The sequence below is a fragment of the Cyprinus carpio genome, chromosome B24 (genome assembly GCF_018340385.1).
Source record: "Cyprinus carpio isolate SPL01 chromosome B24, ASM1834038v1, whole genome shotgun sequence".
In the NCBI taxonomy this organism is placed as follows: Eukaryota; Metazoa; Chordata; class Actinopteri; order Cypriniformes; family Cyprinidae; genus Cyprinus; species Cyprinus carpio.
In genome coordinates this window covers 252,099-269,165 of record NC_056620.1, presented here as the reverse complement: position 1 = coordinate 269,165, position 17,067 = coordinate 252,099, and the positions used below count along the sequence as shown (strand labels likewise).

Sequence of the window (17,067 nt, the reverse complement as noted above, 5' to 3'; positions counted from 1 at the left end):
TTCCTGTAAACCTTTGCTGATCGGTGCTGATGTGTGGTAAAATTGGTGGCAAAAACATTGTTTATTCCATATGACAAAAGTTACGAGAGCATCGCTCTCACAGCTGAAGCTCTTGAGCCCAGGCAATCTGTGAAATCTGCTGCACGATTCAGACAGTATTAACATCCCACACATACATGTGGACAATACTATATTACACAGAGCTCCTACTGTAAAACAATCCCAGCTGTACACACATATGCTTTCTCATTTATCGCTCTAGTATAAGCACACTAACAGCGCTGAGTCTGAGTGTAGAGAGGAACGTTTCAGCAGTAAATGCGAGAGCTACATTTGTGGTTTATTAGCCGATGGTCAGACATTTACACAAACAAACGAGTGTTCAGAAAAGATCTGACATTAAAGCCAATGCATCTCTGAAGCTCTCTGTGTGGGAGTTTACTGTGAAAAATACACTTCAGAGACTTAACTAAGCAGAACTGTATAAGTTTTACTGTTTGCTGTAGAGTGTGAGTGTGTGTGTGTGTGTGTGAGTGTGTGTGAGTGTGTGTGTGTGTGTGTGCGTGTGAGTGAGTGTTTGTGAGTGTTTGTGTGTGTGTGTGTGTGTGTGTGTGTGTGTGTGTGCGAGTGTGTGTGTGTGTGTGTGTGTGTGTGTGTGTGTGTGTGTGTGTGAGAGAGAGAGAGAGAGAGAGAGAGAAATCAGGAGGAAATTTATGCCAATTTAATCTGTTTGAATTTTAACATGTATACCCTAGTGAAATATAAATATACTAAAATGCATTTCAAAAACATTTATTTCATGCTAAGTATACTCCAAATACATTTAAATATTTATGTACTTAATAAAAATACCCTGCAGTTGTACTTTTAGTAAACTACACTGGTATACTTATAGTCTGCTAAATTGGAACAACTACTTTTGTGCTTAATGCACTTTAATTGTGCAGAAGCAGAGCTGAAATCCAACTAAAGAAGTATACTAAAGAATATTTGACTGTGCTAAAGTAGAACTATTGCAAGTATACTTCAGTTACACTTTAAATATTGTGTATGTAGATCATACAATCCTCATCCATCAGTCGTGACATTAAAACACATTTTAGGCTTAATATTAAGAAAAGTGCATTGTGCTCCAAATAAAGTTTAATTATAACTTTTATATCAGTAAGTCTTGATCGAAACAGCAAATTTGTTATAAATATGCCTAGTATGAAATACACTGTATTTTAAATATACAGTATAATTTTTTGTACAAAAGTACTGATAAGGAGAATTATTTATTTATTTTTATTTATTACTTTATTCTATTTTATTTATTTATCTTTATTTAGTTTTATCTATTCATTTATTTTATTCTAATTTATTTACTGATTTATTAATTGTCATGAGTCTTTCAGAATAATGTCTGAGCATGTTTGAGGGACATTTACGATGCATGAACGCTTGTGTTAGTTTACATGTGTGCATATGTGCGGTGTGTGATTTAATTCTGACTCGAGACGCTCTGAATCTGTAAAACCTCAGCAGTAAAACCCAAAGGCCACATGAAAGTCAGCAGAGAGGACTGGTTATCTGCGGCTCGCAGCACAGGACCCTCGCAGGAAAGCTTTATATGGATCTGGCTTTTGTGGTCTTTTAACAGTCCCAGAAAAAGAATAAAAGAGGTTTTTGACCCAATTTGGGGTTATCTGGGGAGGTTTTTTTCTTCTTCTTCTTCTTCTTCTTCTTCTACTAAAGTTAGGAGCTTGTTTTAAAGAGTTACACCGCAGCATAATCGTTAAAATCAAAAAAGTGAGAAGTCCTGTGTTTGTTAGCCTGGAGTATTAAACTTTATAGCAGAGTGCAGTAAACTCAAGCAGAATGACACAATCTGATGCTGACTGCACAGAAATGACATTTGCAAGTAAACTCTTGTTTTCTTTGAATGGTCTAATAAACAGCAAGTTGCATATTTCTGAGAGATAGTTAAGAAAGGAGTACCAGAAGTAAAACAAGAGACGAGATCTTGGGAGAATCTAAAATTTAAATTTAGTTTAAAAAAAAAAAAAAAAAAGATGATTTACTTTTGATAAATATGATTTGTTGTTGGTAAAGCACTAAAAGACTAAAAAATATATAGACAATCTTGATATATGCTGATATATGTGTTAAGTTTCTACTAAACACAACTGAGTGGGATTTATTTTAAGGTGTGGTTTAGGTACAACTTATATGGTTTTTGTTTGAGGTGTAGGTGATATATTAATTATTTTTTTACATAATTGTTATTGTATTTTCTCTGCAACCAGCTGAATATATATATACATATATACATATACATATATATATATATATATATATATATATATATTTATATTTTTTTTTTTTTTTTTTTTTATTGCATAGAAAAGGACCTAAACATAGCAGCCTGATAAAAATGCTCATTTCAGCTGAAAATGTCAGATGGCTCTAGATTTCAGATAGTTAATAATGTTAATCCATAATAAATTTTCATGATATTTAGGATAAAATCAGCTGTTATTATACCGTTGACTCTTGCCTGAATCTAAAATGGTGTGGTTATTACAAAATTATTATGCTTTTAGAAATTTGGTTTGGAAGACAAAATGAACAAAAACTGTCCAAATGATCAGTCACATTATGAAGTGTACGTCTACGCTGCAAAAGGTGTTCTATACAAACATTTGAAGCAATTTCCAAATTGTTTACATATTGTTGTTTACAAAAATCAAATGCCTTGAGATGTACAGCTCTGACGTTAAATGTCTGCGCACTGTTTAGACCGTAAGAACATACATGACACTTTACACACAGAGAATAAACGAGCGATTTGAACCATCCCAGTGAAAACCACGGCACTCGCAGCATCTAACCGACCCGTTCCAGCTTGTGCTACCAGAACTAATATTTAGATTCATTTGTCAGCCCAGTGGAAATGTGTTGACAGATTCAGTTTTAGCAAAATAGTGTGTATGAAATCTACACGAGCTGACAGCAGGCTGGATTCAGAAGTCTGATTCAGAGCAGCGGCTGAACAAACACCAGCGTTACGTCATCACTGGACGTGTTAGACTCTGTGTGAAACTCTTTTAGCTGGAGTGTAGTTAAGATTGCAGGACACGTTAGACAAGATGAACACGAGCCATTAATGCTTTCAGAACTCAATAACAGAATGCTTTTTGCTTTTAATTAAACAAGACGTCGGTGTTTTGAGCCCTCAATGGCCATCCATCTGTTCTCATCCATCTGAGCACTTAGAGGCCGTTTCATTACATCTGAAGGATCATTTATAACTGCAGGTATATGTCTAAGTATGCATCTATTCCTGGACTTCCGAACAAGAGTCCAGATACTATTAGGTTTGGAGCGTTTGCGGGGTGTTTTTATTCTGTCAGACTGATTCATGTCTGAACTGATGAACTCTGCCAGCACAGTCCACAGACTCACTTCAGTCTCAACATACTGACCATGAAACTTTATTTGCATTATTGAAACGCTCGCATTTAGAGCATTCATTTAATGTGATTAATTATTTAAAAAATGCCAAACATTTCAGATTGAATGACTCCTGAATAAGGGATTTTACTAGCAGGTCAGATCAGTTCAAGCTTTCTTTTTCTTTTATTTTTTCTCCTCTTTGTGCATGTATCACTAAATTGTGATGTAAGTCATTCTGTGTAACATTTTTTAAGAAGTACAGTTGTTTTATTTTTTCATTCATTTATATTTTTGGAAAGTTTAACTATGTGTTGACTACCAGTTGAAAAGTTTGGGGTCTTTTTTTTTAATAGTTTCGTCACTTATGATCAACAAGGTTGCATTTATTTGATCAAAATAAATAATTAAATTATATTTCAATTTGAAACAGCTGTTTTCTATATGAATCTCTGTTAAACTGTAATGTATTTCTGTGATGCGCAGCTGTATTTTCAGCATCATTACTCCAGTCTTCAGTGTCACATGATCTTCAGAAATCATTCTAATATGATGATTTGCTGCTCAAGAAACATTTCTGATAATTATCATCAGTGTTGAAAACAGTTGTGCTGCACAATATTTCTGTGGAAATAGATTTTATTTTTAAAGATTTATTTGAAATAAAAATCTTTTTTTTTAACATCACAAGTGTCTTTACTGTCAATTTTCATCAATTTGTCCTTGCTGTATAAAAGTATTAACTTCTTTCAAAAACAAACAAATATATATATATATATTTTAAAGCTTTTGAATAGCAATGTACATGAGACACAAATATGCTCTGGGACAAAAAAAAAAAAAAATGCTAAAGATGATTAATGACAGCTTTACAGGCGTATTATTTAGGTTTAGCGAATCATTTCTTATTCATTTCTGAATGGTACCATGTGAAGAACATTTTTCACATTTGTTTCTTTCTGCAGTGGCTCGGTTCTGGAAAAACAAATATACATTTCCTCTTTCCTACACAAAATGATGACGACTTCAGGCCACTTTGTCTAATTTGCAGGAGACGGTCATTAGTCTTGCTTAATCAAGATTACATTTAACTTTACAGACAAACTTTGAGCCACACATGACTGTAACAGACTGTTTAGTTCCTGTAAACTATTACCCAGTGCAATGTTCCTTGAAACTATATCAAGGGAAATGCACTTTATTTATTATCCCAGAGGCATCTAAGCAGAACCTCAAGACCAGATGATGGGTAACAAGCTTGGGCTCTTTGGTTATGCTTAATACTTAAAAACTCAAGGCAATCATTATGAAATAAATGCATGTAATGCTGTAGAGATGTACAGCATGACTTCAATGGCCTCAGACAGAAGCAGCAGGTTTAACATTAACAACACCAGCTGTGCGCTTCGGATCAACAGAAGAGAGCCGTCACTGCTACAGTGACTCTTCTCTGAATTACACTTCAGATCCACTCATTACAGTAACGGCACTCCTGTCGAGTTTTATTCCATACTGGATCAAATGGCTGGATCTGTCTTTTATACACTTGACCGCAGAGAGTGATAATGAGAAAGGCAAAGAGTCTTCAGTCACTGTTTTTGATAGCATTACGCCGTCTGGCACATCTTACAGCCTTCACTAAAAAGTTTGAGCCACTTCGTGGGAAAAATATAGCTTTCAGCCCACTTTTTTTTATTAGGCATTAAAAATAAAAGACTAATATACGTGTCTAGGTACTGTGGACATTGTTTCAAAATTAAGAATAAATAAATGGTTAAAATGAAAAATTATAAAAAATTAAAATGAAAACTGAAAATATTAAATTAATTCAAAATATGAATAAAAATAATATAAAAATATTTTTATTGTAATACTAAAATAGTTATATATACGTGTTTAATTATGCACAGACCTCATATTTGCTGAATGAAATCCAGTTATTTCTTATTAAATATGATGTGCTGATTTAAAAAAAAAAAAAAGTACCAAATTATGATGCTTTTTTATAGCATTTCTGCTTTCGACTACCATTTGTGTGCTGAAGAAAGTCTCGTATGCTCCCTTAATCAGCAGAAAACCGCACAAACGCATGATTCCTGTCTGAATCTGAGCCTGATTACAACTTTTTGACCAATTCTTGATCCATTTTCATATGCATGTCATTGTTTTATTTCTAGGTCAGATTTACTGTATGGCCCAACGACAGAAAATACAAACATGATCCAGATGTTTTCAGCTTTTACTGCTTTTAAAAATAGTGTTCCTCTCCTTTGCAGATTGTAAGTTAAACAATCATTTTAAATAGTTATTTTTGTCATTAAAAATTACACTTTCTGACATTTGAATTTTTTTGTGTTCCAGTCTGTAAAGGGGGCACAAACACAGACCCCCAGATGATGTATGTAGGAGATCACCGATGTGTTGTCTGTGCGGACAAGTGCATTACAGCTGATATTTAAATATCTTCATTTTTGTTTTGTGAAAAAAAGGACATGATGGAAGATGTTTATTAATATTTTTAACTCGTTTCACTCATTGCATCATCAAATTAAGTTATATTAGGCATTTTTGCAAAGCAGAATAATTATTTATTATTATTATTATTATTATTTATTATTATTTTGTTTATGCTGGGCTTTGTTAACAAATAATTGGATAAATGCCACAAACACAAAACACGAATATATAAAAATACAGATCTATAAATACAAATGAGTTTAGCATGTCACACTCTTGGCTATTCTGACACACTGTTGCCAACTTTTTCTCTTTTCTTTCACTTTTTTCTGTGTATTAATGCTGAAAAGTGCCACGCGGAATAACTGAACATGACAGTAGTTCCACACTAATACTATACATGTAAATATAATGACTAACCTCTCCAAAACTTCCACGCCTGACAAATGTCGACCTATTGCATTAATCACATGATACGCATTAAATCAAATTAGAAAGCCTTTAACAGTAACGATCACCGGCTGTGTCACAAGAGTCAGAGACACTCCACACGTTTGGGTTGCTTTACTGCATGTCATTAACACACTCTGACTGACCTTTGCTCCAATAGGGCCAGCCGCTCCATCGTTTCCAGTGAGCCCTGGTTTCCCCTGAAGAAACACAAGAGTTTCTCAGGTCCATGATGATACATTTTTAGAGGATACCGTCTGGTCAAATATCATTTCTAGCATGTCATGTAACATCAAACTACATTACCATTGGACCAGGCTCTCCAGGAGGTCCTTGTTCTCCTTTCCCGCCCTGCTCTCCCTGTTTAAAAATACATGTGAAGTTCAATATCATGCTTGTTTTGACAGCTTACAGTTTATGAATAAGGGCTTTCACTGCTTATTCATTTATAGTAGTATATAGTAATTTACAATCTATATTAGAATGACATTTAAAGGCATAGTCCAGCCAAAAATGAGAATTCTGTCATCATTCACTCAGCCTTTCTTTATTATGTGGAACATAACAGAAGATATTTTAAAGAATGATGGTAACCAAAAGGTTTTGGTTCCCTTTGACTTCTTTTCATTTTTAAATTGACTTTTGCTTGAATTGTCACTATCAGTTGATAATCTTAATGTCCCTTTACTTTCTCCCAAAATGTCATGGCTGTAATGCATCTTGACATTTACTTCTGAGTAATTTTCTTGAATTATTCAAAAAGGATATTAACATTGTATTACCCACTGTAATATCACTGTATCAAGAAAAAAAAAATGTAATGTAAACTCAAATAACGTATTACAGTATTTTACTGTAAATTTGAACTACAGAAAAAAACACTGTAGTCCAGTGGAGGAAAAAAAATGTTATACAATAATTTCTTATTTGAATAAGCAATAATCAAAAGGAAGTACAACACATATTACCAATAATATATGCACTAATTGATGTCAATAACCATTTGATTTAACAGTCAGAATTAGAGTTGGGCATAATTTATTTTATGTTTCCTCTGATTTTAGTGTGAAATATTATATAAATATTATTTATAAATATTATTACCTTTTGTCCTGGCAATCCAACTGTACCAACATTTGGTTTAGATGGTCCCTGAAACATAAAGACAATTAGCTTCCATGTGTGCTGATAACTATCAAAAAAAGTTTATTGAAATAAACCGGTTTACATGCAAACCAATGACCTGGCAATGTATAAAAAACAAAAACAATCTAGCTGTGTCAATCGGCTAATGCCTAAGCTGTTTATAACTTTATGGCAATAAAGGAAAATGGTTTTAGAGTTATTTAGCATAACTAGTGCATGTAAATGCACAAAGTGTTTGACACAAAAGTAGATTTTCCAAAAGTCTTTGTGTTTGTCTCCAGTAATGCATTTGGCTCTTCTTCACTTGCTGTGTGTAGTTTGTATAAACAAATGCATTTGTGGCCAGTGTGTTTGATGGCGATTGTCAGACTCTTCCTCTGTCAAACGCTTATAAAGTAAGCATTGAGCCGTTTACACAGGGAAGCGCTGGTTTGCACAGGCCTGACAGAGCGTTTGGAAAGAGGCTCCAATTATTTCAGCTCTTACCATGGGTCCTGGCAGCCCCGGTTTCCCTGGCAACCCTTGTTCTCCTTGTTCACCCTGGAAATGAAATAAACCGAATGTGACTCGCAGTATAGGAAAGGAAAGAGTCTGCTCACTGAATTACACCTAAAAACTGGTAATTAGGATGCTAGATTGAGAACACCACGCTCCACCAAAGTGGAAGAGGCTCTATTCCTGCCAAATGGTTGTTTCATCTAAATTGAGAATGAGCATCTAAAAGCATCTGCCTGCTTTCCAAAAATGATTATTTTGCTGGGAAGGGTGTGAAGTGAGGATGTTTTTTTTTTTTTTTTTTTTCTTATCCCAATGCAAGACTCACTTTTAAACCCTGAAGTCCTGGATCGCCTCTCGGCCCCGGTGCACCCACATCACCCTAAGAGAGAGCAAGCAAAAAACACGTTTTCTTCTTCAAGAGATAAAGCCGCATGCTTAGCAATGTAGGGCCCTATGAAATCCATTATTTGTTTTCCATTTTATTTTTTCTGGATTATTATTTTATTTTATTTTTTTATTTCTGGAAATTATTTAAATGGTTAAATTAATTTTATGTTATGTTATAATTTTAATTTTAATTTAAATGTTTTAATGTCAAATTAATTGAACTCATGAAACTTATTAAAAAGTTAACTAATTAAATTTTTTAGGGCACTAAGTGACTCTCGGAGCAGCTCTGGAGATAAAGTTCATGTGTTAATGTCCTCGTTTAGTGAGACGCAGATGCTGAAAATACTGCGAGCGTCGTGTGTGTGTGTGTGTGTGTGTGTGTGTGTGTGTGTGTGTGTGTGTGTGTGTGTGTGTGTGTGTGTGTGTGTGTGTGTGTTTGTTTGTTTTTTGGGGGTAATATCTACAGACACTAGTTCATAACACCATTTGATTTAACTGCACTGATCTAGTTTGATTTATTAATTCAAAATTTCAGAAATTCCATGACATTCTGCGTTATACAGTAAATTCCATTTTTATGTCTTGATGATGCACTTCTGTCCATGTTTTCTGCATCAAAGAAATCAGAGGGAGCTAGCAATGGATTCAAACCAAAAGAACATCTCACCTTTTCTCCAGATATACCTGGATCTCCTGGCTCTCCTCTTGAACCTGGGGGTCCCTTTATTGACAAAGCACTTATTTAATAAGCCTAATTCACACAGAAAAGCCAGGAAAAGACACATATCCTGAATATATGGGGTTTACTCACAGGCTTACCATCTGGGCCTGGATGTCCTTCCCTTCCCTTCTCTCCACGAAAACCCTGTTGAGATCAGACTTTGGCTGTAAATAACCATTTAAGAAGTATTTGTGTGCAGTTAAACAGGAATGATGAATGGAGATCCTGACTGACCCTGGGTCCTGGAGGTCCTGGAGGTCCTGGCTGGCCTTCGCTGCAGTCGCAGGAATCTTCAGTGTCATTGGTGGGCTCACGATCCAGAGGACACTAGAAAGAGCCGCACAAACTGATATCACATAAATCCTTTCAAATGACAGTAAATTTGTGAGAGAAACAATCAAATGCTAACTTACCCGTTCATCATCCTGTAAAACAACAAGAAGAATAAGAAGAGTTATCTGTCTACAGAGGTTTGCGTGTGTGTGTGTGTGTGTGTGTGTGTGTGTGTGTGAATCCTTCAGATTTTCGGGGTGAAAGTCATCATAGTTGGGTAAACTTCAATAACTGTGAACAGAAACTACAACAAATATAATTTTCATGTTCACATTTCCTGCAATAACAAGAATCCAGCAAAAAAAAGATGTCAAATTTGCCGTCACTCCCTCAGCCATTACATTAGAAACACTCGCGTAGCAGCGCTAACTAGATTTGTGTAATTTAATGCCAAGGTAAGAAAACATAAAGTATATGTTTTTTGTTTCAGAATTTTCTTCTCAGAATTGCGTGTTTATATCTTGCAATTCTGACTTTACATTTCACTTATTTTTTCTCTGAATTGTAAGAAAGAAAAAAAAAGTCTGAACTGTGAAATTAAAAAGTGAAGGTGTTTAAGGGCGTAGGGATTATTTAGACTTTATTATAACATGCAAAATGCTTTATGAAAGTGGGAAATCTGTTGAGGGTTTCTCTCTGTTTTTTTTTTGTTGTTTTTTTTTACAATTCTTAATTTTTAAACGAAGTCTACAGAAACATATCATTGCTCATAGTTTATCTGAGGTGTATTACCTGCTGATGATTACCATTACAAAAGTGCATAGCCTATTCAAGGTATTTAACAGATTTTTCAGTATATAAGGAATTGTTGGTCAGAAGTACTTATAACATTAAAAAGGCCAAGTCCCACATCACAGTCAGTCAGATCACAGCTATAATACGACTCAGTTGTGTTTTGTTTTCTTACCACAGAGTAGATTTCACACGCTGTCTCTCGCTCACTTTGCTGTGGGTCACAATAAAGCCTCAGTTTCTGGATTTCTGTCTGAGGTGGTCAATGAGAAATGAGAAAAAAAAAAAACATTTAGGTTTCTCTAAACAGCAATTTTAACAAACAGATGACTGAGCTGTAATGTCTCTATCAATCTATATCTGTGTGATATTAGTAGTTTATTTAGGCAAAGGTGCAAACGGCCACAAGCCATCTGCGCTGTAGTTAAAAACAGCCATACAGATATGACTGTGGCCATCCCTTTCACACCAAAAGTGTTTATATATTTTTTTGCTTTTTGTTAATTGCATTACTTGTAATGTGTTACCCCCAGCACTGATCCATACGGTACTTTACTTTGGCTGCCAGTAATATCCAGTGTTCAGTTATACTACAGGAAGCTACTAACAGGAAGTGTAGCATCAGAGCCAGAGCGTTTGGAGATCTGAGTCTTCCCGTTGATGAAGATGGGCACGACAGCATCAAGAGCCTCATCCTGGATCTGCTGGTCATCCAGAAAACAGGAGACACGTCCGGGTCTAACCAGAACCTTCAGCTGGTGCCAGCTTCCATCAAAGAGAGCCTGCGGGACATTTCAGACTCTGAGAAATGGCTTTGTGCTGATTGAAGACACGTTGAAAAGATAAATATAGACTAAGGTGTGCACAAATACTCAGTTATTTAATTTGACATAAATGTCACAAGAGTCTGAGAAATTTCCAGAACAAGCTGTTCTGCATGAATGAGGCGCTGTGATGGAGGAAAATGGCTCTTGGCAAGACTCGATCGTGCACAAAACATCACACAAAACCACTTGCTTTTGGCATTAAGAGCAGAAGAAGACATGGAACAGGTACAAGATGATAATTGCTGGAATAGTGAACATGAAAACATTTCTGAGAATTTGTAGTTTTTAAATGTATAAGTGAGGAGCTTCAGTGGGAAATGCGTCATGGGATTTTGAACAGGAAATTGCACAAATACAACCAAGTCACAGTTTTAAAAGGAAACGTGTCATAAAGCAGCTTATTTCTACACACTGCTGGTTCAGAAAGGCGACTTCTGTTTAAGTAGCTACAGTAGATCTGTTGCATTAGTGTAAGGATGGTTAATGACAAAATGCAGCGATTCACATTTGTATAAAAGGAGAAGTTGCTGGTAGATTTTACTCACATCAGTGCCTTGTGCATCAAAAGTAACAATCTGTTCCTCATTAACCGTGTTTGTGGTAGTGAAGATGACAGATTTGTGCAGTCCGTTGAGTGTGACAGCCGCCTGAATCTGTCCATCTTTAGACAGGACCCTCCACAGGTCCAGCTTTTCCCTGCTTGAAGGCCCTTTCAGCCTCAGAGTCGACACAAACACATAGGAGGGAGGAAGACCTTCGGGAAAAATCTCTTAAAACAAATTTAAAACATGTATTAGTCAGACATATTGCAGTATATAATTCTGCAGCATATTGCATAATCAAAACCATCTACTTTATAAAATAATTCATTTTTGGATGCTCTAAAAAGTGATTAGAAACCACAGAATTCCAAATAATTGCATAGTAAACACATGCTAAATCTTTAAGATTATCAAAATTAGCACTAGGCTTAAAACCAACCTTGTGTTTTCAGTAATGTCAGTGCTCTTATCTAGCAGATACGCTGCCTCTGACGCTAATGAGCCCTGTATCTTCTTCGCTTTCTGATGGATCTTCATGCCCAATATCAGCTCAAAGCCTTTCTCATCACGAGAAGCCACAGGAATACGTGTGGGGCATACAGATTCTGCAGAGGAACACATTTAACATGGTCATCAAAACATATTACCAAACATATTGCACACACAAATTGCATCATAAGGACCATGGTCTTCAGGATTACTAGAAACTTACAGGCAGGAGATTTTGAATGAATGAGCACACTTGCACAGTGTTAAGAAATTTACTTTTAAAAGTAATGCATTACACTATTGCATTTCTCCATAAAATAGTAACTACTTGCATTACTTAGTTACTTCTTATGGAAAATAATGCATAACAGTATTGCATTTCTTCATAAGGTATTTAATTGCATTACTTAGTTGTTTTTTATGGAAAGTAATGCGTTACAGAATATGCGTTTCTTCTTTAAAAAGTAACTAATCGAAAGTAATGCATTACAGAATTGTGTTTCTCCATAAAATTATAACAACTAGTCTTACTTATTTCCTTTTATGTAAAGTAATGCATTACAGTATTGCATTTCTTCATAAAGTAACACTGCATTACTTAGTTTTTGTTTTTTTTATGGAAAGTAATGCGTTACATTTCTATTGCATTACTTTTTGTCACCTGGGATGGCCTTGCTTATTTGTTTGTTTTTTTATAATAAAAGACCAAAATGTTCTATTTTTGGCTACTGTAAAGGCTCTTTCACACCAAAAGTGTAATGAACAATCTTCAGGCTGAAGGAAATGCCTCTGTCTCTGCACTAACTCCCGATATCTCTAAATACAGGGACAGGAGAGCTGTCAGTGAATACATGGGAAAATAAAGTAATTTGCATTATTTTTTGAAAAAGTAACTCAGATATTTTGTTGTAAATTAAAAAGTAATGCGATACTTTATTAGTAACTTGAAAAAAGGTAATCTGATTATGTATCTCCCATCACTTGTAATGCGTTACCCCCAACACTGCTTTTGTGTTCCAAATACAAAGGTTTCTCATATAATGATGGTGAGTAAGTCATAACATTGTTTTCATTTTTGGGGGGAACCTACCTACATGAGTACCACTTTTGTACCTTTGACACCTTGCCGTGACTCATTTTGTGCCAAATGACAAGGTGTATGTTTGTAATTACTTTCGGTTGGAGAAACTACACGCCTGCCACTAGCGACAACTGTCTGTCCAAACCAGAGCTGCCAGCTGCTTTGGCACTGGGTAAAGCCACATCTGGTTCCTGTTACCACTCCCCTACAGTTCCTCCCTGCCATGGCATCATGCCGCTGGTTTGGCCTCGAGCTTTGTGGCTTTCCCCGTCACTGGGCATGAATGGACTGTGGTGTTTTAGCGGTTCGCTGTTCTTTTAAGATCCTGATAGAACTGCATATCCAGGAGTGGATTGGTAATGCCAAAACCTAGTTTTAATGTGGCATATGTTTATGGGTAGGCTCACACGCATGCGACTCTCACCCTCACACAGCTTCTGTTCCATAGCATGACGGATACGGTCGATTTTGGTGTAGTCCTCTGCATACAGCACGTATTCACCCTCTGGCTTGTTGGCGATGGTCACCAGCTCTGATGTGGTGATCTCCGTCCCGACGCCACACGCAAACTTTAATCCCTTGTGCTCGTGCCTCCACGCTGGCGTCCATAACATCGTCCTGCGACTTTCCATCAGTCACCACTACAGCAATGCGGTTCTTCACTTCACTTCGTTGCGACGATGCAAAGACGTGGTCCACCGCAAACTTGATGGCACGGCCCGTCTGTGTGTTGCCACCTAAATAGCTGATGTCCTCAATGGCTTTAATGAGATCTTGAGTGGTCTTGTGGAGACCGAGAGGGATCTCCAACCTGGGTGTCACTGTATTGTACTACACCCACCTGCGAGTAGTGTGAACTCACGTCGAAGCCACTGGTGACATTGACCAACCAGCGCTTGGCTGTTTCAAAGTCATCACTTCCCACACTCCAGGAGCCGTCCATGATGTAGACCAGGTCATTGACAGCAGTGCTGCAGCCTGCAGAACGAGGACAAGAACTGGGATAGAACTAAATACCACAGAATGACAAATATCCATCATCAGTCAAACCAAAATTTATTCAGACACCTTCACCATTTTTCACATTATTACGGTTTACTCGCTATTGTTTAGAAATGGTAATAAAATATGACAAGAACTCAGAGTTAAACTGTGTCAGAACAAATTCATACTAATAATATCAGATAACTTTGATAGAAAGGTATGTTAAATCTGAAGTACACAATTAGATAATACCAATTTAGCTCAACCAATTACCAAGCAATGCTTAATTTTGTTCAGTCTGTGGTATAAAAAGGTCACATTAGAAATTAAAGAAAAAAACTTTTTAAAAATATTTTTTAGCCCAAATTTTTCATCAGTTTTACTTATAGTCCACTGTATGAAGGATTTTTGGGTATAATATTTCACCGTTTACTTTATTTTGCTATCCTCACTAACATAAATTAACTAGAGTGTCCTGCACCCACTAATAATAAAGGATTTTTGGGTATAATATGTCACAGTTTACTTTATTTTGCTATCCTCACTGGGCTGTCAAATGATTAATCACGATTAATCACATCCAAAATAAAAGTTTTGTTTACATAATATATGGGTGTAGACTGTGTATATTTATTATGTATATATAAATACACACACATGCATGTATATATTTAAGAAGAATATGTTATGTTTATATATTAAATATATTTATATATAATATAAAATATAAGAGATATAAATATATAAATGTATATACATGTAAATATTTTCTAAATATATAATTTATGTGTCTGTGTATTTATATATATACATAATAAATATACCCTGTACACATACATATATTATGTAAACAAAACTTTTATTCTGGATGCGATTAATCGTGATTAATCATTTGACAGCCCTAAATATATATATATATATATATATATATATATATATATATATATATATATATATATAAAAAATAAAAAAAATATCTGGTGTCTAAAAAGTTTTTGGTTTGACTGTATAAAGCTCAAAATGTTACACTTCAAATTTAGATTCTCTGTCAAAACCTACTGAACCAAAAAAATGTGTATATTGTGGTGGTATATTGTATGTTGTATGTTATATGTGGAGAGAATATTGTTGTGCTTTTAAGTTTTATATGAGATACTTCAAAACCTCAGAAGAAATATATATATAAATATATATATATATATATATATATATATTATATATGATATATTATATATATATTTTGATTTACTCCCGATCATCTGATTCAAAAGTTTACACCCCCCTGCCTTCTTGAGCCTCAGTAAATGTTTTCAACTTTTGTAATAGCTGTAAGTCACTCAGTTGTCGTCAGTGTGAATATATTGATCTCAAAATCATACATTAAATGTTCAAAAAGGTTCAAATATGCAGAAGATGCTGGAAAACCAAAGAATTCACAGGACCTGGAGGATTTTTTCTGAAGAACAGCAGGCAGTTGAACTACTTAAGACAATCAACGGACTAATCAACGACTATCACAAAACACAAAAAAAATCAATCGTGGATCATCCAAGTAACGACACACAGTATTAAGATTCAAGGGTATGAAAACTTTTGAATGGAGTCATTTTTATGAATTAAGTTATTTTGTCTTGTAGAGTATATATAAACATCTGTCATGTGAAATAGCTTACTCAGGACAGTACTAAATTAAAAAATATATATAATAATAATAATCACATGCAATTTTCATGATCCCTCTTGGTTTTTTGCATATTCTGCAAGAGGTACATGAACTTATGAGCAAAACTGGATCTACCTTTTGTAGCATCCTTTATGGTTTTGAAACACATCTAATGACTTAAAATACTGCCTATTTTGGCACCTCACTCACTTTTTAAAACCTTTGTGTCATCATGAAACCAAAATTGCAATCGACTCTCCTTTTTCATAGTTGATCTACACACGTCAAATAAAAAGGAATAAAAAACTGTCTATACCCGCTCGAATATCATCGTCCTCTGCTGCGTGCGAGTACACCAGGAACAGCAGTGCTGGGAAAGACTTCGGAATCCACGACATTCCCAACCAAAGTTCCAGTCCTTTCCCTAAAATATCAATCTTCAGATCCCTGTTAAATGAAGAACATTAAAATGTGTTTGTTTTGGATGCAAAGCAACATCTATAATTATTCTAAACAGTTAAGAATCAGTTTGCTTACATAATTACTTAAAGATGGCTGTTTCATTTGATTATACCTCTGATGTTACACACTCACTTAAGCTAATCAGATCAGCGCACAGTTGTCCACAGGGGTGTTAAGACGCATTCTCAGAAACAATCAAGTAATTACTTCTGAAATTAAGCATTTACTACAGAATAATGGAAAGGCCTATTGCATTGCATCATTAGGAGACCTTTGCCCATGTTCCTAAAGCCAACCTAGCTTCGTTTCGTAACTTAAAGACTTCTGTATGATGTAGAAAAAGAATCTTGAAAAAAAATCATCAAATAATTAGTGGTTTATTATTATTCTAGTATCATATTTGAATGCAGCAACCATCTAGCAATGCAACATTTTGCTGGTCACTTTTGCACCACTCATATTTTATTAAAATGTGTTCATATTTAAAGCAAAACCCTACCCAGACTTTTACATTCCGCTATAAACTCCTGCAAGATTTATACGTCAACCAGACACACCCTAAATAATATGCATACATTTATATAAATAAAACAACATGTGTCAGGCTATTTTGTTAAGGTTTCATTGGCCAAGCAACAGGCCCTCTATAACTTTACAGACTACGACAATTCCCTTTTAGTCAATCATATAAAAGTCTCTTTGGTTTTGCTTGGTACCAAACGACATGTGGTCTTATTTTCTCACTTTGCTTTAGTGATGTCTACAAGCTCTCATTTAGCATAAAACACTGCCCAGCAGACCACAGGCTGCAGCGAAGGAAAATAACAGTGTAAGCAAAAAAAGATGGTGAAGACAAC

The 17,067-nt window shown here is 35.2% G+C and overlaps 1 pseudogene; it reads right to left on the bottom strand.

The window, feature by feature from the left end:
* The window catches only part of LOC109070793, a 40,360-nt pseudogene extending 24,176 nt beyond the window's left edge, over positions 1-16,184 (bottom strand).
* Positions 16,185-17,067: the final 883 nt, after the last annotated feature.